This window comes from Macaca fascicularis, chromosome 1, assembly GCF_037993035.2.
Source record: "Macaca fascicularis isolate 582-1 chromosome 1, T2T-MFA8v1.1".
Classification (NCBI taxonomy): Eukaryota; Metazoa; Chordata; class Mammalia; order Primates; family Cercopithecidae; genus Macaca; species Macaca fascicularis.
In genome coordinates, this window is record NC_088375.1 from 20,555,746 (window position 1) to 20,577,756 (window position 22,011).

Below are 22,011 nucleotides of genomic sequence, written 5' to 3' on the forward strand. Positions count from 1 at the left end.
CCTTCCAAAGTGCTGGGATGACAGCGTTAGCCACCACCCCAGGCCAGTGCCCACCTCTTAATACTATCATATTGGCAAATAAATTTCAGCATATAAATTTTGGGGGACATTCAGACCATAGCAGTGTGTTCTTTACTTTCCAAAAAGAAAACAGGTCAGTTTATCAGTTTTCCTTGTATTATTGATTTTTAACTCGATTTTGTTGTGGTCAGAGAAGACATTTGATAATACGCTGTTCGCCCTTCGCCAGCCTCGACGACTCTGGGTGAGGGGGCAAGAGGGGCCCTCGCAGGATTCCTGAGCGGCCAGGGATCCCAAAGAATACCTGCGCGACAGGGCGGAGGACCCGACGGGGTCCCAGGATCGTGGGCCGTGGGCCCTGACGCCTCGGAGCACTCCCTGTTCCGAGCGGGCCCGACGTGGTGGAAGCTCGGGAGCTCGGCAGCCGGGAGAGGCAGCAGGCGAAGAGGCTCCGGGATCCCGATCCGAGCACGACGACCCCGGGCTGGCGGTGCGGGCTGGAAGCCGGCGGGCATGGCTGGGCCGGGCTCTTGGGGCAGCCAGGCGCCTCTGCCGGCGTCTACGGCCATACCACCCTGAACGCGCCCGATCTCGTCTGATCTCGGAAGCTAAGCAGGGTCGGGCCTGGTTAGTACTTGGATGGGAGACCGCCTGGGAATACCGGGTGCTGTAGGCTTTTTGGCTTGCTTTCTTCTCTTTCTTTCTTTTCTACCTTCCTTTCTTCCCTTCTCTCACTCACTCTTCTTTCCTTCTTTCTTTCCTTCTTTCTCTCTTTCTTTCCTTTCTTTCTTTCTTTCCTTCTTTCTTTCTATCTCTCCCTCTTTCTATCTCGCTCTTTCTCTCTCTTTTGCTTTCCTTCTTACTTTCATTCTTTTCTGTTTCTTCCCTTGCTATCTTTCCTTTCTTTCTTTGTCTCTCTCTCTTTCTTTCTTTCGTTCTGCTGTCTTTCCTTCTTTCTTTCTTTCTACCTCTCTATCTTTCTTTCTATCCTTCCTCCTTTCTTTCCTTCTTTCTTTCTCTCTCCCTCTCTCTTGCTTGCTCTTTCTTTCTTTCCTTCTTTCTTTCATTCTTTTCTTTTCTTCCCTTGCTATCTTCCTTTTCTTTCTTCTCGTTCTTCCTTCTTTCTTGCTTTCCTTCTTTCTTTCTTTCTCCTATCTCTCTGTCTCTTTTTTTCTCTCTCTTTCTCTTTCTTTATTTCGTTCTTTCCTTCTTTCTTGCTTTTCTTTCTCACTTTCTTTTCTTCCTTTCTCTTTCTTTCTTTCTTCTCTTTGCTCCTTTCTTTCTTTCCTTTCTTTCTTTCTTTCTTTCTTTCTTTCTTTCTTTCTTTCTTTCTTTCCCTCCTTCCTTCCTTCCTTCCTTCCTTCCTTCCTTCCTTCTTTCTTTCTTTCCTTCCTTCTTTCTTTCTTTCCTTCTTTCTTTCTGTCTTTCCTTTTTCTTCCAGACGGAGTCTCGCTGTCACCCAGCCTGGAGTGCAGTGGCAAGATCTCGGCTCACTGCAAGCTCCGCCTCCCGGGTTCACGCCATTCTCCTGCCTCAGCCTCCCAAACAGCTGGGACTACAGGCGCCCGCCACCACGCCCGGCTCATGTTTTGTCGTTTTAGTGGAGACGGGGTTTCACCGTGTTAGCCAGGCTGGTCTGGATCTCCTGACGTCGTGATCCACCCGCCTCGGCCTCCCAAAGTGCTGGGACTACAGGCGTGATCCACCGCGCCCGGCCTGCTGTAGGCTTTTGTGGCTTCCCCTCTCCCTCCCTTGCCCCTACTATCGCCATGCTTCCCAACCTCCCCGGACTCTGCTCCCCCCTTGTCGCCCGCCTACACCCCCGCCGCAGCCGGGGACCTCCTCCTGGGGGTCCGCCACCAAAGCACCACCGGGCAGCAGCATCCCACCGCTTCCGCCTCGCCGCCGCCCGGCCAGGAGCCCGGCTCCAGCCCTGGAGGGCAGGAGGCCGGACCCCAAAGGCGCAGGCGCGGGTTCCCTGCCGTTCCCGGCGCCTTCCCGCTCCCGGAACGCACAGGCGATTCAATCCATTCACCGGGCGGGCGCCGCCGCAACCTTCCAAACCGGGGGAAGGGGCGGGCAGGGCCAGCGGGTGCCACAGACGCCAGCCGAGACCTCCGCTCCAGAACGCAGGGGCTGCTTTATCCGGGGGAAGGACATTGCTTCGCCAGCAACCAGGAAAACAGTCCCTGTGCACCCGGATTCCCATTGCCACCAACTTCGTGTAAACTCCAGTCCCGAGGACACGCCAGAGACCCAGGCCTCGGGCCCCGTGGGCACGCCCGGTGCCACGGCTCCCGCCAAAAGGGCGGGCGCACTCTGCAAATCAAGGGGCCCACCGCACCGCACCAAGAGCACAGGGAGGTGCCAACACAGGAAGGAGCCTACGAAACCCACCCCGAAAGCAAGCAATTAATCCAAGACAAAACCCGTCTCAGCGCTCCATTGCTCCTCTCGCATGGACGGCCTGGCCACCCTGTTCTGGCCCAGCCCAAGCCCCCTCCACCCTATCCCGGCCTGCTCAAAAGGGCCCTGCCTACGGGAGCAGGGCGCTCCCTCTCCAAGGCTCTATCGCTCTCGCTCTCTAGCTCCCTGCCCCTCTCTCTTCTGGGTTTGCCCCTGCACCTCGCGCTATTTCTGTCGCCTTTCCTCTGTCTCTCCCTCTCTGTCTGTCTTTCTCGCTCTCTCTGTCCCTCTCTCTATCTCTGCCTCTCTGTCTCTTTCCCTCTCCACCTCCCCTGTCTCTCTCGATCGCTGTCTCTCTCCCTCCCTCGGTTTCAATCTCTCCATCTATCTCTTCCTTGCTCTCCTTCAAGCCGTTTCTGTGTGCACGTGTGTGTGTGTGTTCGTGTGTGTGTGTGTGTGTGTGTGTGTGTGTGTGTGTGTCTGTGTGTGAGCGCGCGCGCGCGTGTGGGTTCCCGCGCGCGAGCGCCCGGGTGTGTCTGTGTGTGGGGCTGTGGATTTGCTGCTGGTGGTGGTGGGGTGTTTCTGGGTTTCTCTCAGCCCCTCTCGCCGGGGATCAGGCTGCCGGCTCTAGTGCCAGCCCGGGGCAAAGCAGGGCCATCCCCCAACACCCCAGCCCCCACGCCCTCTTGCCCACCGGCCGGGTCTTGGTCGGGACAAGCGACCGTGGTGGGGGCGTTGTGAGAAAAAGGCCAGGCGCGGCTGGGCCGGCTGTTCGCCCTTGGCCAGCCCTGACGCCTCTGGGGGGGTGGGCCAAGAGGGGGCCTCGCAGGAGCTCCCCAGCGGCCAGGGATCCAAAAGAATACCTCCACGACAGGGCGGAGGACCCGCCGGGGTCCCAGGATCGTGGGCCCTGGGCCCTGACGCCTCGGAGCACTCCCTGTTCCGAGCGGGCCCGACGTGGTGGAAGCTCGGGAGCTCGGCAGCCGGGGGAAGGCCGCGGGCGAGCGGCTCGGGGGTCCCGATCCGAGCCCGGCGACCCCGGGCTGGCGGTGCGGGCTGGAAGCCGGCGGGCATGGCTGGGCCGGGCTCTTGGGGCAGCCAGGCGCCTCTGCCGGCGTCTACGGCCATACCACCCTGAACGCGCCCGATCTCGTCTGATCTCGGAAGCTTAAGCAGGGTCGGGCCTGGTTAGTACTTGGATGGGAGACCGCCTGGGAATACCGGGTGCTGTAGGCTTTTTGGCTTGCTTTCTTCTCTTTCTTTCTTTTCTACCTTCCTTTCTTCCCTTCTCTCACTCACTCTTCTTTCCTTCTTTCTTTCCTTCTTTCTCTCTTTCTTTCCTTTCTTTCTTTCCTTCTTTCTTTCTATCGCTCCCTCTTTCTATCTCGCTCTTTCTCTCTCTTTTGCTTTCCTTCTTACTTTCATTCTTTTCTGTTTCTTCCCTTGCTATCTTTCCTTTCTTTCTTTGTCTCTCTCTCTTTCTCTTTCTTCCTTCCTTCCTTCCTTTCTTCCTTCCTCTCTATCTCTCTATCACTCTTTCTTTCTTTCCTTCCTTCTTTCTTTCTCTCTTTGTTTTCTTTCTTTCTTTCCTTCTTTCTCTCTCTCTCTCTTTCTCGCTCTTTCTCTCTTTCTTTCCTTCTTTTCTTTTCCTTCCCTTGCTATCTTTGTTTTCTTTCTTTCTCTTTTCTTTTCTTTCCTTCTTTCTTTCTTTCTCCTATCTCTCTGTCTCTTTCTTTCTCTTTCTTTATTTCATTCTTTCCTTTTCTCTTGCTTTTCTTTCTTTCTCACTTTCTTCCTTTCTCTTTCTTTCTTTCTTTGTTTCATTCTTTCTTCGGTCTTTGCCTCTTTCTTCCTTTCTTTCTTTCCTTCTTACTTTCATTCTTTTCTTTTTCTTCCCTTACTATCTTTCCCTTCTTTCTTTCTCTCTCTGTCTTTCTCTCTCTTTCTTTCTCTCTCTCTCTTTCTCTCTCACTCTTTCTTTCTTTCTTTCTTTCTTTCTTTCTTTCTTTCTTTCTTTCTTTCTTTCTTTCTTTCTTTCTTTCTTTCTTTCTTTCTTTCTTTCTTTCCTACTTGGTTTCTTTCTTTCTTTCCTTTTTCTTCCAGACGGAGTCTCACTCTGTCACCCAACCTGGAGTGCAGTGGCAAGATCTGGGCCCACTGCAAGCTCCGCCTCCCGGGTTCACGCCATTCTCCTGCCTCAGCCTCCTGAGTAGCTGGGATTACAGGCATGCACCACCACACCTGGCTAATTTTGTATTTTTAGTAGAGACGGGGCTTCTCCATGTTGGTTAGCTTGGTCTTGGTCTGGAACTCCCAACTTCAGGCGATCCACCCACTTTCCCAAAGTGCTAGGATACCCAAAGTGCTAGGATTACAGGCGTGAGTCACCAGCGCCCGGTCAGACTAGGGGTATAGTTTTAGGCTTCTGCTTGGCTTTCCTTTTCTGTGATGAATTTCACCTCACAGTCTTAGGATATGGTGAGGAGTTTTAGGCATCGATCTTCATATGGGATATTATTCTACAGTTTTCTCTTGTAAAATCTTTGTCTTGCTTTGGTATCAGGGCAATTGTAGCCTCATAGAATGAGTTAGGGAATACTCCCTCCTCTTCAAGGTTTTGGCAGGATTAACAAGGATTACTATTCGTTCTCTAAATATTTGATAGAGAAGTCAAGTCCAAGGCTTTTTTTTTTTTTTTTTTTTTTTTTTTTTTTTTTTGGCAGGAGATATTGGGTTACTGATTCAGTCTCCTTACTAGTTACTAGTCTATTCAGATTTTCACTTTCTTTGTGATTTAGTCTTGGTAGGGTTCATGTTCCTAGGAATTTATCCATTTCATCCAAGTTATCCAATATGTTGGTGTACAATTGTTCTTAGCACTCTCTTACAATCCTATTCATTTATTTCTTTGAGACAGGATCTCATCTGTCACCTAGGCTAGAGTGCAGTGGTGTGATCTAGGCTCATTACAACCTCCACCTCCCAGGTTCAAGCGATCCTCCTACCTCAGCCTCCTCAGTAGCTGGGACAACAGGCTTTTGCCATCAAGATGGGCTGAATTTTCTTCTTTCTTTCTTTCTTTCTTTAATTTATTTATTTTTTTCTTTCCTTTTTATCTTTTTTTTTTTTTTTTGTAAAGACCGGGTTTGACCATATCTCCCAGGCTGGTCTTGAACTCCTGAGCTAAAGTGATTCACCTGCCTGAACCTCCCGAGTAGCTGGGATTACAGGGGCCTACCACCACACCCGGCTAATGTTTTTTGTATTTTTAGTAGAGATGGTTTCACCATGTTGGCCAGGTTAGTCTTGAACTCCTAACCTCAAGTGATCTGCATGCCTCGGCCTCCCAAAGTGCTGGGATTATAGGTGTGAGCCACTTCACCCTGCCAATCGTTTTCATTTTGACTGGATCCAATAGTAATGTCCCCACTTCCATTTCTGATTTTCGTAATTTGAGTATTCTCTCTTTTTTTCTTAGTCACTCCATAAAGTTTGTCAATTTTATCTTTTAAAAAACCAACTTTCAGTTTTGTTGATTTTCTCCATTTTTGTATTTTCTGTTTTATTTATTTCTGAATTAATCTTTCTTTCTTTCCTTCCTAGGGTTTAATTTGTTCTTTTCTAGTGCCTAAATTGTAAATTTAGATTGCTAATTTGAGGTCCTTTGGGTGTTTTTTGTTTTGTTTTCTTTTGAGAGGGAGTCTCGCTCTTGTTGCCCGGGCTGGAGTGCAATGGTGCGATCTCGGCTCACTGCAACCTCTGCCTCCCAGGTTTAAGCAATTCTCTTGCTTCAGCCTCCCAAGTCGCTGGGATTACAGGCGCCTGCCACCACAACCGGCTAATTTTGTATTTTCAGCAGAGACAGGGTTTCTCCCTGTTGTTCAGGCTAGTCTCGAACTCCTGACCTCAGGTGATTGGCTCACCTCAGCCTCCCAAAGTGCTGGGATTACAGGCATTAACCGCGACGCCTGGCTTTCTTTAGGTTTTTTTCATGTAAGCATTTCACACTATAAATTTCCCTGTTAGCACTGCTTTCACTGCATCCCAAAGTTTGGCTATGCTGTGTTTTCATTTTCATTCATTTCTGAGTACAGCTGAGCCTTGAACAACATGGGTTTGAACTGCAAGGGTGCACTTATACAGGAATTGTTTTCAATAAGTACAGTAGGTCCTCTGATTTCATTAATTCTGCATCTGTAACCAAAGGCAGATTGAAAATACAGTCTTCACAGAGCGCAAACCCTGAGGATACAGCGGCCTAACTTTTTTAATGCCCAGGTTTTACAGGGCCAACTGCAAGACTTGACTCTGTGTGGATTTTGGCCTACTTACGGGGTCCTGGAACCAATCCCCTGTGGATACTGACACCCAACTGTATTTTCTGATTTCTCTTGTGGTTTCTTCTTTAACCCACTGGTTGTTTAAGCAAATATCTGAATCTCTTCAAATACCTGAGACTGGATAATTTATTAAAAAGAGACATTTATTTCTCTCAGTTCTCAAGGCTGGGGTGTCCAAGGTCAAGTCATCAGCCCATTCAGTGTCTAAGGAGGGCCCAGTCTCTCCTTCCAAGATGACACAACGTTGCTTCATCTTTCAGAGGGGAAGAACATTGTGTCCCCACACGGAGGAGACGGAGGGAATGAACCCACTCAAGTCCTTTTCTAAGGGCTCTAATTTCATCCATAAGGACTTCTACCCTCATGAGATAATCGCCTCCTAAAGAATCCACCTTTTTACCCTTTTTTTTTTCTTTTTTCTTTTTTTTTTTTTTTTTTTTTGAGACAGGGTCTCATTCTATTGCCCCTACGGCAGTGCAGTAGCCTGTAGCCTGATCATGGCTCACTGCAGCCTTGACCTCCCAGGCTCAACCAGTCCTCCTGCTTCAGCCTCCTGAGTAGCTGGGACTACAGGCCTGCACCACCACGCCCACCGAATTTGGTGTTTTTTCTAGAGACAAGTTTTGCCATTTTGCCCTGGCTGGTCTTGAACTCCTGGGCTCGAACAATCTGACTGCCTTTCCCTTCCAAAGTGCTGGGATGACAGCGTTAGCCACCACCCCAGGCCAGTGCCCACCTCTTAATACTATCATATTGGCAAATAAATTTCAGCATATAAATTTTGGGGGACATTCAGACCATAGCAGTGTGTTCTTTACTTTCCAAAAAGAAAACAGGTCAGTTTATCAGTTTTCCTTGTATTATTGATTTTTAACTCGATTTTGTTGTGGTCAGAGAAGACATTTGATAATACGCTGTTCGCCCTTCGCCAGCCTCGACGACTCTGGGTGAGGGGGCAAGAGGGGCCCTCGCAGGATTCCTGAGCGGCCAGGGATCCCAAAGAACACCTGCGCGACAGGGCGGAGGACCCGCCGGGGTCCCAGGATCGTGGGCCCTGGGCCCTGACGCCTCGGAGCACTCCCTGTTCCGAGCGGGCCCGACGTGGTGGAAGCTCAGGAGCTCGGCAGCCGGGGGAAGGCCGCGGGCGAGCGGCTCGGGGGTCCCGATCCGAGCCCGGCGACCCCGGGCTGGCGGTGCGGGCTGGAAGCCGGCGGGCATGGCTGGGCCGGGCTCTTGGGGCAGCCAGGCGCCTCTGCTGGCGTCTACGGCCATACCACCCTGAACGCGCCCGATCTCGTCTGATCTCGTGAAGCTAAGCAGGGTCGGGCCTGGTTAGTACTTGGATGGGAGACCGCCTGGGAATACCGGGTGCTGTAGGCTTTTTGGCTTGCTTTCTTCTCTTTCTTTCTTTTCTACCTTCCTTTCTTCCCTTCTCTCACTCACTCTTCTTTCCTTCTTTCTTTCCTTCTTTCTCTCTTTCTTTCCTTTCTTTCTTTCCTTCTTTCTTTCTATCGCTCCCTCTTTCTATCTCGCTCTTTCTCTCTCTTTTGCTTTCCTTCTTACTTTCATTCTTTTCTGTTTCTTCCCTTGCTATCTTTCCTTTCTTTCTTTGTCTCTCTCTCTTTCTCTTTCTTCCTTCCTTCCTTCCTTTCTTCCTTCCTCTCTATCTCTCTATCACTCTTTCTTTCTTTCCTTCCTTCTTTCTTTCTCTCTTTGTTTTCTTTCTTTCTTTCCTTCTTTCTCTCTCTCTCTCTTTCTCGCTCTTTCTCTCTTTCTTTCCTTCTTTTCTTTTCCTTCCCTTGCTATCTTTGTTTTCTTTCTTTCTCTTTTCTTTTCTTTCCTTCTTTCTTTCTTTCTCCTATCTCTCTGTCTCTTTCTTTCTCTTTCTTTATTTCATTCTTTCCTTTTCTCTTGCTTTTCTTTCTTTCTCACTTTCTTCCTTTCTCTTTCTTTCTTTCTTTCTTTGTTTCATTCTTTCTTCGGTCTTTGCCTCTTTCTTCCTTTCTTTCTTTCCTTCTTACTTTCATTCTTTTCTTTTTCTTCCCTTACTATCTTTCCCTTCTTTCTTTCTCTCTCTGTCTTTCTCTCTCTTTCTTTCTCTCTCTCTCTCTCTTTCTCTCTCACTCTTTCTTTCTTTCTTTCTTTCTTTCTTTCTTTCTTTCTTTCTTTCTTTCTTTCTTTCTTTCTTTCTTTCTTTCTTTCTTTCCTACTTGGTTTCTTTCTTTCTTTCCTTTTTCTTCCAGACGGAGTCTCACTCTGTCACCCAACCTGGAGTGCAGTGGCAAGATCTGGGCCCACTGCAAGCTCCGCCTCCCGGGTTCACGCCATTCTCCTGCCTCAGCCTCCTGAGTAGCTGGGATTACAGGCATGCACCACCACACCTGGCTAATTTTGTATTTTTAGTAGAGACGGGGCTTCTCCATGTTGGTTAGCTTGGTCTTGGTCTGGAACTCCCAACTTCAGGCGATCCACCCACTTTCCCAAAGTGCTAGGATACCCAAAGTGCTAGGATTACAGGCGTGAGTCACCAGCGCCCGGTCAGACTAGGGGTATAGTTTTAGGCTTCTGCTTGGCTTTCCTTTTCTGTGATGAATTTCACCTCACAGTCTTAGGATATGGTGAGGAGTTTTAGGCATCGATCTTCATATGGGATATTATTCTACAGTTTTCTCTTGTAAAATCTTTGTCTTGCTTTGGTATCAGGGCAATTGTAGCCTCATAGAATGAGTTAGGGAATACTCCCTCCTCTTCAAGGTTTTGGCAGGATTAACAAGGATTACTATTCGTTCTCTAAATATTTGATAGAGAAGTCAAGTCCAAGGCTTTTTTTTTTTTTTTTTTTTTGGCAGGAGATATTGGGTTACTGATTCAGTCTCCTTACTAGTTACTAGTCTATTCAGATTTTCACTTTCTTTGTGATTTAGTCTTGGTAGGGTTCATGTTCCTAGGAATTTATCCATTTCATCCAAGTTATCCAATATGTTGGTGTACAATTGTTCTTAGCACTCTCTTACAATCCTATTCATTTATTTCTTTGAGACAGGATCTCATCTGTCACCTAGGCTAGAGTGCAGTGGTGTGATCTAGGCTCATTACAACCTCCACCTCCCAGGTTCAAGCGATCCTCCTACCTCAGCCTCCTCAGTAGCTGGGACAACAGGCTTTTGCCATCAAGATGGGCTGAATTTTCTTCTTTCTTTCTTTCTTTCTTTCTTTCTTTAATTTATTTATTTTTTTCTTTCCTTTTTATCTTTTTTTTTTTTTTTTTTTTTTTTTTTTTGTAAAGACCGGGTTTGACCATATCTCCCAGGCTGGTCTTGAACTCCTGAGCTAAAGTGATTCACCTGCCTGAACCTCCCGAGTAGCTGGGATTACAGGGGCCTACCACCACACCCGGCTAATTTTTTTTGTATTTTTAGTAGAGATGGTTTCACCATGTTGGCCAGGTTAGTCTTGAACTCCTAACCTCAAGTGATCTGCATGCCTCGGCCTCCCAAAGTGCTGGGATTATAGGTGTGAGCCACTTCACCCTGCCAATCGTTTTCATTTTGACTGGATCCAATAGTAATGTCCCCACTTCCATTTCTGATTTTCGTAATTTGAGTATTCTCTCTTTTTTTCTTAGTCACTCCATAAAGTTTGTCAATTTTATCTTTCAAAAAACCAACTTTCAGTTTTGTTGATTTTCTCCATTTTTGTATTTTCTGTTTTATTTATTTCTGAATTAATCTTTCTTTCTTTCCTTCCTAGGGTTTAATTTGTTCTTTTCTAGTGCCTAAATTGTAAATTTAGATTGCTAATTTGAGGTCCTTTGGGTGTTTTTTGTTTTGTTTTCTTTTGAGAGGGAGTCTCGCTCTTGTTGCCCAGGCTGGAGTGCAATGGTGCGATCTCGGCTCACTGCAACCTCTGCCTCCCAGGTTTAAGCAATTCTCTTGCTTCAGCCTCCCAAGTCGCTGGGATTACAGGCGCCTGCCACCACAACCGGCTAATTTTGTATTTTCAGCAGAGACAGGGTTTCTCCCTGTTGTTCAGGCTAGTCTCGAACTCCTGACCTCAGGTGATTGGCTCACCTCAGCCTCCCAAAGTGCTGGGATTACAGGCATTAACCGCGACGCCTGGCTTTCTTTAGGTTTTTTTCATGTAAGCATTTCACACTATAAATTTCCCTGTTAGCACTGCTTTCACTGCATCCCAAAGTTTGGCTATGCTGTGTTTTCATTTTCATTCATTTCTGAGTACAGCTGAGCCTTGAACAACATGGGTTTGAACTGCAAGGGTGCACTTATACAGGAATTGTTTTCAATAAGTACAGTAGGTCCTCTGATTTCATTAATTCTGCATCTGTAACCAAAGGCAGATTGAAAATACAGTCTTCACAGAGCGCAAACCCTGAGGATACAGCGGCCTAACTTTTTTAATGCCCAGGTTTTACAGGGCCAACTGCAAGACTTGACTCTGTGTGGATTTTGGCCTACTTACGGGGTCCTGGAACCAATCCCCTGTGGATACTGACACCCAACTGTATTTTCTGATTTCTCTTGTGGTTTCTTCTTTAACCCATTGGTTGTTTAAGCAAATATCTGAATCTCTTCAAATACCTGAGACTGGATAATTTATTAAAAAGAGACATTTATTTCTCTCAGTTCTCAAGGCTGGGGTGTCCAAGGTCAAGTCATCAGCCCATTCAGTGTCTAAGGAGGGCCCAGTCTCTCCTTCCAAGATGACACAACGTTGCTTCATCTTTCAGAGGGGAAGAACATTGTGTCCCCACACGGAGGAGACGGAGGGAATGAACCCACTCAAGTCCTTTTCTAAGGGCTCTAATTTCATCCATAAGGACTTCTACCCTCATGAGATAATCGCCTCCTAAAGAATCCACCTTTTTACCCTTTTTTTTTTTTTTTTCTTTTTCTTTTTTTTGTTTGAGACAGGGTCTCATTCTATTGCCCCTACGGCAGTGCAGTAGCCTGTAGCCTGATCATGGCTCACTGCAGCCTTGACCTCCCAGGCTCAACCAGTCCTCCTGCTTCAGCCTCCTGAGTAGCTGGGACTACAGGCCTGCACCACCACGCCCACCGAATTTGGTGTTTTTTCTAGAGACAAGTTTTGCCATTTTGCCCTGGCTGGTCTTGAACTCCTGGGCTCGAACAATCTGACTGCCTTTCCCTTCCAAAGTGCTGGGATGACAGCGTTAGCCACCACCCCAGGCCAGTGCCCACCTCTTAATACTATCATATTGGCAAATAAATTTCAGCATATAAATTTTGGGGGACATTCAGACCATAGCAGTGTGTTCTTTACTTTCCAAAAAGAAAACAGGTCAGTTTATCAGTTTTCCTTGTATTATTGATTTTTAACTCGATTTTGTTGTGGTCAGAGAAGACATTTGATAATACGCTGTTCGCCCTTCGCCAGCCTCGACGACTCTGGGTGAGGGGGCAAGAGGGGCCCTCGCAGGATTCCTGAGCGGCCAGGGATCCCAAAGAATACCTGCGCGACAGGGCGGAGGACCCGACGGGTTCCCAGGATCGTGGGCCGTGGGCCCTGACGCCTCGGAGCACTCCCTGTTCCGAGCGGGCCCGACGTGGTGGAAGCTCGGGAGCTCGGCAGCCGGGAGAGGCAGCAGGCGAAGAGGCTCCGGGATCCCGATCCGAGCACGACGACCCCGGGCTGGCGGTGCGGGCTGGAAGCCGGCGGGCATGGCTGGGCCGGGCTCTTGGGGCAGCCAGGCGCCTCTGCCGGCGTCTACGGCCATACCACCCTGAACGCGCCCGATCTCGTCTGATCTCGGAAGCTAAGCAGGGTCGGGCCTGGTTAGTACTTGGATGGGAGACCGCCTGGGAATACCGGGTGCTGTAGGCTTTTTGGCTTGCTTTCTTCTCTTTCTTTCTTTTCTACCTTCCTTTCTTCCCTTCTCTCACTCACTCTTCTTTCTATCTTTCTTTCCTTCTTTCTCTCCTTCTTTCCTTTCTTTCTTTCTTTCCTTCTTTCTTTCTATCTCTCCCTCTTTCTATCTCGCTCTTTCTCTCTCTTTTGCTTTCCTTCTTACTTTCATTCTTTTCTGTTTCTTCCCTTGCTATCTTTCCTTTCTTTCTTTGTCTCTCTCTCTTTCTTTCTTTCGTTCTGCTGTCTTTCCTTCTTTCTTTCTTTCTACCTCTCTATCTTTCTTTCTATCCTTCCTCCTTTCTTTCCTTCTTTCTTTCTCTCTCCCTCTCTCTTGCTTGCTCTTTCTTTCTTTCCTTCTTTCTTTCATTCTTTTCTTTTCTTCCCTTGCTATCTTCCTTTTCTTTCTTCTCGTTCTTCCTTCTTTCTTGCTTTCCTTCTTTCTTTCTTTCTCCTATCTCTCTGTCTCTTTCTTTCTCTCTCTTTCTCTTTCTTTATTTCGTTCTTTCCTTCTTTCTTGCTTTTCTTTCTCACTTTCTTTTCTTCCTTTCTCTTTCTTTCTTTCTTCTCTTTGCTCCTTTCTTTCTTTCCTTTCTTTCTTTCTTTCTTTCTTTCTTTCTTTCTTTCTTTCTTTCCCTCCTTCCTTCCTTCCTTCCTTCCTTCCTTCCTTCCTTCCTTCCTTCTTTCTTTCTTTCCTTCCTTCTTTCTTTCTTTCCTTCTTTCTTTCTGTCTTTCCTTTTTCTTCCAGACGGAGTCTCGCTGTCACCCAGCCTGGAGTGCAGTGGCAAGATCTCGGCTCACTGCAAGCTCCGCCTCCCGGGTTCACGCCATTCTCCTGCCTCAGCCTCCCAAACAGCTGGGACTACAGGCGCCCGCCACCACGCCCGGCTCATGTTTTGTCGTTTTAGTGGAGACGGGGTTTCACCGTGTTAGCCAGGCTGGTCTGGATCTCCTGACGTCGTGATCCACCCGCCTCGGCCTCCCAAAGTGCTGGGACTACAGGCGTGATCCACCGCGCCCGGCCTGCTGTAGGCTTTTGTGGCTTCCCCTCTCCCTCCCTTGCCCCTACTATCGCCATGCTTCCCAACCTCCCCGGACTCTGCTCCCCCCTTGTCGCCCGCCTACACCCCCGCCGCAGCCGGGGACCTCCTCCTGGGGGTCCGCCACCAAAGCACCACCGGGCAGCAGCATCCCACCGCTTCCGCCTCGCCGCCGCCCGGCCAGGAGCCCGGCTCCAGCCCTGGAGGGCAGGAGGCCGGACCCCAAAGGCGCAGGCGCGGGTTCCCTGCCGTTCCCGGCGCCTTCCCGCTCCCGGAACGCACAGGCGATTCAATCCATTCACCGGGCGGGCGCCGCCGCAACCTTCCAAACCGGGGGAAGGGGCGGGCAGGGCCAGCGGGTGCCACAGACGCCAGCCGAGACCTCCGCTCCAGAACGCAGGGGCTGCTTTATCCGGGGGAAGGACATTGCTTCGCCAGCAACCAGGAAAACAGTCCCTGTGCACCCGGATTCCCATTGCCACCAACTTCGTGTAAACTCCAGTCCCGAGGACACGCCAGAGACCCAGGCCTCGGGCCCCGTGGGCACGCCCGGTGCCACGGCTCCCGCCAAAAGGGCGGGCGCACTCTGCAAATCAAGGGGCCCACCGCACCGCACCAAGAGCACAGGGAGGTGCCAACACAGGAAGGAGCCTACGAAACCCACCCCCAAAGCAAGCAATTAATCCAAGACAAAACCCGTCTCAGCGCTCCGTTGCTCCTCTCGCATGGACGGCCTGGCCACCCTGTTCTGGCCCAGCCCAAGCCCCCTCCACCCTATCCCGGCCTGCTCAAAAGGGCCCTGCCTACGGGAGCAGGGCGCTCCCTCTCCAAGGCTCTATCGCTCTCGCTCTCTAGCTCCCTGCCCCTCTCTCTTCTGGGTTTGCCCCTGCACCTCGCGCTATTTCTGTCGCCTTTCCTCTGTCTCTCCCTCTCTGTCTGTCTTTCTCGCTCTCTCTGTCCCTCTCTCTATCTCTGCCTCTCTGTCTCTTTCCCTCTCCACCTCCCCTGTCTCTCTCGATCGCTGTCTCTCTCCCTCCCTCGGTTTCAATCTCTCCATCTATCTCTTCCTTGCTCTCCTTCAAGCCGTTTCTGTGTGCACGTGTGTGTGTGTGCGTGTGTGTGTGTGTGTGTGTGTGTGTCTGTGTGTGAGCGCGCGCGCGTGTGTGGGTTCCCGCGCGCGAGCGCCCGGGTGTGTCTGTGTGTGGGGCTGTGGATTTGCTGCTGGTGGTGGTGGGGTGTTTCTGGGTTTCTCTCAGCCCCTCTCGCCGGGGATCAGGCTGCCGGCTCTAGTGCCAGCCCGGGGCAAAGCAGGGCCATCCCCCAACACCCCAGCCCCCACGCCCTCTTGCCCACCGGCCGGGTCTTGGTCGGGACAAGCGACCGTGGTGGGGGCGTTGTGAGAAAAAGGCCAGGCGCGGCTGGGCCGGCTGTTCGCCCTTGGCCAGCCCTGACGCCTCTGGGGGGGTGGGCCAAGAGGGGGCCTCGCAGGAGCTCCCCAGCGGCCAGGGATCCAAAAGAATACCTCCACGACAGGGCGGAGGACCCGCCGGGGTCCCAGGATCGTGGGCCCTGGGCCCTGACGCCTCGGAGCACTCCCTGTTCCGAGCGAGCCCGACGTGGTGGAAGCTCGGGAGCTCGGCAGCCGGGGGAAGGCCGCGGGCGAGCGGCTCGGGGGTCCCGATCCGAGCCCGGCGACCCCGGGCTGGCGGTGCGGGCTGGAAGCCGGCGGGCATGGCTGGGCCGGGCTCTTGGGGCAGCCAGGCGCCTCTGCCGGCGTCTACGGCCATACCACCCTGAACGCGCCCGATCTCGTCTGATCTCGGAAGCTAAGCAGGGTCGGGCCTGGTTAGTACTTGGATGGGAGACCGCCTGGGAATACCGGGTGCTGTAGGCTTTTTGGCTTGCTTTCTTCTCTTTCTTTCTTTTCTACCTTCCTTTCTTCCCTTCTCTCACTCACTCTTCTTTCCTTCTTTCTTTCCTTCTTTCTCTCTTTCTTTCCTTTCTTTCTTTCCTTCTTTCTTTCTATCGCTCCCTCTTTCTATCTCGCTCTTTCTCTCTCTTTTGCTTTCCTTCTTACTTTCATTCTTTTCTGTTTCTTCCCTTGCTATCTTTCCTTTCTTTCTTTGTCTCTCTCTCTTTCTCTTTCTTCCTTCCTTCCTTCCTTTCTTCCTTCCTCTCTATCTCTCTATCACTCTTTCTTTCTTTCCTTCCTTCTTTCTTTCTCTCTTTGTTTTCTTTCTTTCTTTCCTTCTTTCTCTCTCTCTCTCTTTCTCGCTCTTTCTCTCTTTCTTTCCTTCTTTTCTTTTCCTTCCCTTGCTATCTTTGTTTTCTTTCTTTCTCTTTTCTTTTCTTTCCTTCTTTCTTTCTTTCTCCTATCTCTCTGTCTCTTTCTTTCTCTTTCTTTATTTCATTCTTTCCTTTTCTCTTGCTTTTCTTTCTTTCTCACTTTCTTCCTTTCTCTTTCTTTCTTTCTTTCTTTGTTTCATTCTTTCTTCGGTCTTTGCCTCTTTCTTCCTTTCTTTCTTTCCTTCTTACTTTCATTCTTTTCTTTTTCTTCCCTTACTATCTTTCCCTTCTTTCTTTCTCTCTCTGTCTTTCTCTCTCTTTCTTTCTCTCTCTCTCTCTCTTTCTCTCTCACTCTTTCTTTCTTTCTTTCTTTCTTTCTTTCTTTCTTTCTTTCTTTCTTTCTTTCTTTCTTTCCTACTTGGTTTCTTTCTTTCTTTCCTTTTTCTTCCAGACGGAGTCTCACTCTGTCACCCAACCTGGAGTGCAGTGGCAAGATCTGGGCCCACTGCAAGCTCCGCCTCCCGGGTTCACGCCATTCTCCTGCCTCAGCCTCCTGAGTAGCTGGGATTACAGGCATGCACCACCACACCTGGCTAATTTTGTATTTTTAGTAGAGACGGGGCTTCTCCATGTTGGTTAGCTTGGTCTTGGTCTGGAACTCCCAACTTCAGGCGATCCACCCACTTTCCCAAAGTGCTAGGATACCCAAAGTGCTAGGATTACAGGCGTGAGTCACCAGCGCCCGGTCAGACTAGGGGTATAGTTTTAGGCTTCTGCTTGGCTTTCCTTTTCTGTGATGAATTTCACCTCACAGTCTTAGGATATGGTGAGGAGTTTTAGGCATCGATCTTCATATGGGATATTATTCTACAGTTTTCTCTTGTAAAATCTTTGTCTTGCTTTGGTATCAGGGCAATTGTAGCCTCATAGAATGAGTTAGGGAATACTCCCTCCTCTTCAAGGTTTTGGCAGGATTAACAAGGATTACTATTCGTTCTCTAAATATTTGATAGAGAAGTCAAGTCCAAGGCTTTTTTTTTTTTTTTTTTTTGGCAGGAGATATTGGGTTACTGATTCAGTCTCCTTACTAGTTACTAGTCTATTCAGATTTTCACTTTCTTTGTGATTTAGTCTTGGTAGGGTTCATGTTCCTAGGAATTTATCCATTTCATCCAAGTTATCCAATATGTTGGTGTACAATTGTTCTTAGCACTCTCTTACAATCCTATTCATTTATTTCTTTGAGACAGGATCTCATCTGTCACCTAGGCTAGAGTGCAGTGGTGTGATCTAGGCTCATTACAACCTCCACCTCCCAGGTTCAAGCGATCCTCCTACCTCAGCCTCCTCAGTAGCTGGGACAACAGGCTTTTGCCATCAAGATGGGCTGAATTTTCTTCTTTCTTTCTTTCTTTCTTTCTTTCTTTCTTTAATTTATTTATTTTTTTCTTTCCTTTTTATCTTTTTTTTTTTTTTTTTTTTTTTGTAAAGACCGGGTTTGACCATATCTCCCAGGCTGGTCTTGAACTCCTGAGCTAAAGTGATTCACCTGCCTGAACCTCCCGAGTAGCTGGGATTACAGGGGCCTACCACCACACCCGGCTAATTTTTTTTGTATTTTTAGTAGAGATGGTTTCACCATGTTGGCCAGGTTAGTCTTGAACTCCTAACCTCAAGTGATCTGCATGCCTCGGCCTCCCAAAGTGCTGGGATTATAGGTGTGAGCCACTTCACCCTGCCAATCGTTTTCATTTTGACTGGATCCAATAGTAATGTCCCCACTTCCATTTCTGATTTTCGTAATTTGAGTATTCTCTCTTTTTTTCTTAGTCACTCCATAAAGTTTGTCAATTTTATCTTTCAAAAAACCAACTTTCAGTTTTGTTGATTTTCTCCATTTTTGTATTTTCTGTTTTATTTATTTCTGAATTAATCTTTCTTTCTTTCCTTCCTAGGGTTTAATTTGTTCTTTTCTAGTGCCTAAATTGTAAATTTAGATTGCTAATTTGAGGTCCTTTGGGTGTTTTTTGTTTTGTTTTCTTTTGAGAGGGAGTCTCGCTCTTGTTGCCCAGGCTGGAGTGCAATGGTGCGATCTCGGCTCACTGCAACCTCTGCCTCCCAGGTTTAAGCAATTCTCTTGCTTCAGCCTCCCAAGTCGCTGGGATTACAGGCGCCTTCCACCACAACCGGCTAATTTTGTATTTTCAGCAGAGACAGGGTTTCTCCCTGTTGTTCAGGCTAGTCTCGAACTCCTGACCTCAGGTGATTGGCTCACCTCAGCCTCCCAAAGTGCTGGGATTACAGGCATTAACCGCTACGCCTGGCTTTCTTTAGGTTTTTTTCATGTAAGCATTTCACACTATAAATTTCCCTGTTAGCACTGCTTTCACTGCATCCCAAAGTTTGGCTATGCTGTGTTTTCATTTTCATTCATTTCTGAGTACAGCTGAGCCTTGAACAACATGGGTTTGAACTGCAAGGGTGCACTTATACAGGAATTGTTTTCAATAAGTACAGTAGGTCCTCTGATTTCATTAATTCTGCATCTGTAACCAAAGGCAGATTGAAAATACAGTCTTCACAGAGCGCAAACCCTGAGGATACAGCGGCCTAACTTTTTTAATGCCCAGGTTTTACAGGGCCAACTGCAAGACTTGACTCTGTGTGGATTTTGGCCTACTTACGGGGTCCTGGAACCAATCCCCTGTGGATACTGACACCCAACTGTATTTTCTGATTTCTCTTGTGGTTTCTTCTTTAACCCATTGGTTGTTTAAGCAAATATCTGAATCTCTTCAAATACCTGAGACTGGATAATTTATTAAAAAGAGACATTTATTTCTCTCAGTTCTCAAGGCTGGGGTGTCCAAGGTCAAGTCATCAGCCCATTCAGTGTCTAAGGAGGGCCCAGTCTCTCCTTCCAAGATGACACAACGTTGCTTCATCTTTCAGAGGGGAAGAACATTGTGTCCCCACACGGAGGAGACGGAGGGAATGAACCCACTCAAGTCCTTTTCTAAGGGCTCTAATTTCATCCATAAGGACTTCTACCCTCATGAGATAATCGCCTCCTAAAGAATCCACCTTTTTACCCTTTTTTTTTTTTTTTCTTTTTCTTTTTTTTGTTTGAGACAGGGTCTCATTCTATTGCCCCTACGGCAGTGCAGTAGCCTGTAGCCTGATCATGGCTCACTGCAGCCTTGACCTCCCAGGCTCAACCAGTCCTCCTGCTTCAGCCTCCTGAGTAGCTGGGACTACAGGCCTGCACCACCACGCCCACCGAATTTGGTGTTTTTTCTAGAGACAAGTTTTGCCATTTTGCCCTGGCTGGTCTTGAACTCCTGGGCTCGAACAATCTGACTGCCTTTCCCTTCCAAAGTGCTGGGATGACAGCGTTAGCCACCACCCCAGGCCAGTGCCCACCTCTTAATACTATCATATTGGCAAATAAATTTCAGCATATAAATTTTGGGGGACATTCAGACCATAGCAGTGTGTTCTTTACTTTCCAAAAAGAAAACAGGTCAGTTTATCAGTTTTCCTTGTATTATTGATTTTTAACTCGATTTTGTTGTGGTCAGAGAAGACATTTGATAATACGCTGTTCGCCCTTCGCCAGCCTCGACGACTCTGGGTGAGGGGGCAAGAGGGGCCCTCGCAGGATTCCTGAGCGGCCAGGGATCCCAAAGAATACCTGCGCGACAGGGCGGAGGACCCGACGGGGTCCCAGGATCGTGGGCCGTGGGCCCTGACGCCTCGGAGCACTCCCTGTTCCGAGCGGGCCCGACGTGGTGGAAGCTCGGGAGCTCGGCAGCCGGGAGAGGCAGCAGGCGAAGAGGCTCCGGGATCCCGATCCGAGCACGACGACCCCGGGCTGGCGGTGCGGGCTGGAAGCCGGCGGGCATGGCTGGGCCGGGCTCTTGGGGCAGCCAGGCGCCTCTGCCGGCGTCTACGGCCATACCACCCTGAACGCGCCCGATCTCGTCTGATCTCGGAAGCTAAGCAGGGTCGGGCCTGGTTAGTACTTGGATGGGAGACCGCCTGGGAATACCGGGTGCTGTAGGCTTTTTGGCTTGCTTTCTTCTCTTTCTTTCTTTTCTACCTTCCTTTCTTCCCTTCTCTCACTCACTCTTCTTTCCTTCTTTCTTTCCTTCTTTCTCTCTTTCTTTCCTTTCTTTCTTTCTTTCCTTCTTTCTTTCTATCTCTCCCTCTTTCTATCTCGCTCTTTCTCTCTCTTTTGCTTTCCTTCTTACTTTCATTCTTTTCTGTTTCTTCCCTTGCTATCTTTCCTTTCTTTCTTTGTCTCTCTCTCTTTCTTTCTTTCGTTCTGCTGTCTTTCCTTCTTTCTTTCTTTCTACCTCTCTATCTTTCTTTCTATCCTTCCTCCTTTCTTTCCTTCTTTCTTTCTCTCTCCCTCTCTCTTGCTTGCTCTTTCTTTCTTTCCTTCTTTCTTTCATTCTTTTCTTTTCTTCCCTTGCTATCTTCCTTTTCTTTCTTCTCGTTCTTCCTTCTTTCTTGCTTTCCTTCTTTCTTTCTTTCTCCTATCTCTCTGTCTCTTTTTTTCTCTCTCTTTCTCTTTCTTTATTTCGTTCTTTCCTTCTTTCTTGCTTTTCTTTCTCACTTTCTTTTCTTCCTTTCTCTTTCTTTCTTTCTTCTCTTTGCTCCTTTCTTTCTTTCCTTTCTTTCTTTCTTTCTTTCTTTCTTTCTTTCTTTCTTTCTTTCCCTCCTTCCTTCCTTCCTTCCTTCCTTCCTTCCTTCTTTCTTTCTTTCCTTCCTTCTTTCTTTCTTTCCTTCTTTCTTTCTGTCTTTCCTTTTTCTTCCAGACGGAGTCTCGCTGTCACCCAGCCTGGAGTGCAGTGGCAAGATCTCGGCTCACTGCAAGCTCCGCCTCCCGGGTTCACGCCATTCTCCTGCCTCAGCCTCCCAAACAGCTGGGACTACAGGCGCCCGCCACCACGCCCGGCTCATGTTTTGTCGTTTTAGTGGAGACGGGGTTTCACCGTGTTAGCCAGGCTGGTCTGGATCTCCTGACGTCGTGATCCACCCGCCTCGGCCTCCCAAAGTGCTGGGACTACAGGCGTGATCCACCGCGCCCGGCCTGCTGTAGGCTTTTGTGGCTTCCCCTCTCCCTCCCTTGCCCCTACTATCGCCATGCTTCCCAACCTCCCCGGACTCTGCTCCCCCCTTGTCGCCCGCCTACACCCCCGCCGCAGCCGGGGACCTCCTCCTGGGGGTCCGCCACCAAAGCACCACCGGGCAGCAGCATCCCACCGCTTCCGCCTCGCCGCCGCCCGGCCAGGAGCCCGGCTCCAGCCCTGGAGGGCAGGAGGCCGGACCCCAAAGGCGCAGGCGCGGGTTCCCTGCCGTTCCCGGCGCCTTCCCGCTCCCGGAACGCACAGGCGATTCAATCCATTCACCGGGCGGGCGCCGCCGCAACCTTCCAAACCGGGGGAAGGGGCGGGCAGGGCCAGCGGGTGCCACAGACGCCAGCCGAGACCTCCGCTCCAGAACGCAGGGGCTGCTTTATCCGGGGGAAGGACATTGCTTCGCCAGCAACCAGGAAAACAGTCCCTGTGCACCCGGATTCCCATTGCCACCAACTTCGTGTAAACTCCAGTCCCGAGGACACGCCAGAGACCCAGGCCTCGGGCCCCGTGGGCACGCCCGGTGCCACGGCTCCCGCCAAAAGGGCGGGCGCACTCTGCAAATCAAGGGGCCCACCGCACCGCACCAAGAGCACAGGGAGGTGCCAACACAGGAAGGAGCCTACGAAACCCACCCCCAAAGCAAGCAATTAATCCAAGACAAAACCCGTCTCAGCGCTCCATTGCTCCTCTCGCATGGACGGCCTGGCCACCCTGTTCTGGCCCAGCCCAAGCCCCCTCCACCCTATCCCGGCCTGCTCAAAAGGGCCCTGCCTACGGGAGCAGGGCGCTCCCTCTCCAAGGCTCTATCGCTCTCGCTCTCTAGCTCCCTGCCCCTCTCTCTTCTGGGTTTGCCCCTGCACCTCGCGCTATTTCTGTCGCCTTTCCTCT

At 49.5% G+C, this 22,011-nt stretch overlaps 6 non-coding genes across 6 annotated transcripts; all 6 read left to right on the top strand.

Annotated features, from left to right (window-relative positions):
• The first annotated feature begins 578 nt into the window (after positions 1–578).
• LOC135969098 (5S ribosomal RNA) lies at positions 579–697 on the top strand. Its single transcript, XR_010584183.1, has one exon. It is a non-coding gene; the product is annotated as a 5S ribosomal RNA (ribosomal RNA).
• A 2,846-nt stretch (positions 698–3,543) lies between these two features.
• LOC135968912 (5S ribosomal RNA) lies at positions 3,544–3,663 on the top strand. The gene has a single exon (XR_010583943.1). It is a non-coding gene; the product is annotated as a 5S ribosomal RNA (ribosomal RNA).
• A 4,364-nt stretch (positions 3,664–8,027) lies between these two features.
• On the top strand, positions 8,028–8,147 carry LOC135968909 (5S ribosomal RNA). The gene has a single exon (XR_010583937.1). It is a non-coding gene; the product is annotated as a 5S ribosomal RNA (ribosomal RNA).
• A 4,363-nt stretch (positions 8,148–12,510) lies between these two features.
• LOC135969108 (5S ribosomal RNA) lies at positions 12,511–12,629 on the top strand. Its single transcript, XR_010584184.1, has one exon. It is a non-coding gene; the product is annotated as a 5S ribosomal RNA (ribosomal RNA).
• A 2,836-nt stretch (positions 12,630–15,465) lies between these two features.
• On the top strand, positions 15,466–15,584 carry LOC135969121 (5S ribosomal RNA). Its single transcript, XR_010584186.1, has one exon. It is a non-coding gene; the product is annotated as a 5S ribosomal RNA (ribosomal RNA).
• Positions 15,585–19,923: 4,339 nt separating this feature from the next.
• On the top strand, positions 19,924–20,042 carry LOC135969130 (5S ribosomal RNA). Its single transcript, XR_010584190.1, has one exon. It is a non-coding gene; the product is annotated as a 5S ribosomal RNA (ribosomal RNA).
• Positions 20,043–22,011: the final 1,969 nt, after the last annotated feature.